Genomic DNA, 205 nt, shown 5'->3' with positions numbered 1-205 from the left:
GGAGTGAGTAGAACCACGTACGAGCTTGCCTTTGAGGGTGGCAAGAAATACTTGATTAGGATGAACAATAGGTTATTGTACGTTACTTCTCTGCTCCGAAGGCTCCATTCGCGTAAAAAAAGATATTATGAATAAACATGTTTCATGGGTTTGACTTTTTACTAGGCTTTAGTTGTCATAAATTTTCTACACAAATAACTATTCT

The sequence above is a fragment of the Dendrobium catenatum genome, unplaced genomic scaffold (genome assembly GCF_001605985.2).
Source record: "Dendrobium catenatum unplaced genomic scaffold, ASM160598v2 fragScaff_scaffold_621, whole genome shotgun sequence".
In the NCBI taxonomy this organism is placed as follows: domain Eukaryota; kingdom Viridiplantae; phylum Streptophyta; class Magnoliopsida; order Asparagales; family Orchidaceae; genus Dendrobium; species Dendrobium catenatum.
The sequence above is the reverse complement of the archived record's forward strand: the minus strand, read 5'-3'. Positions refer to the sequence as shown.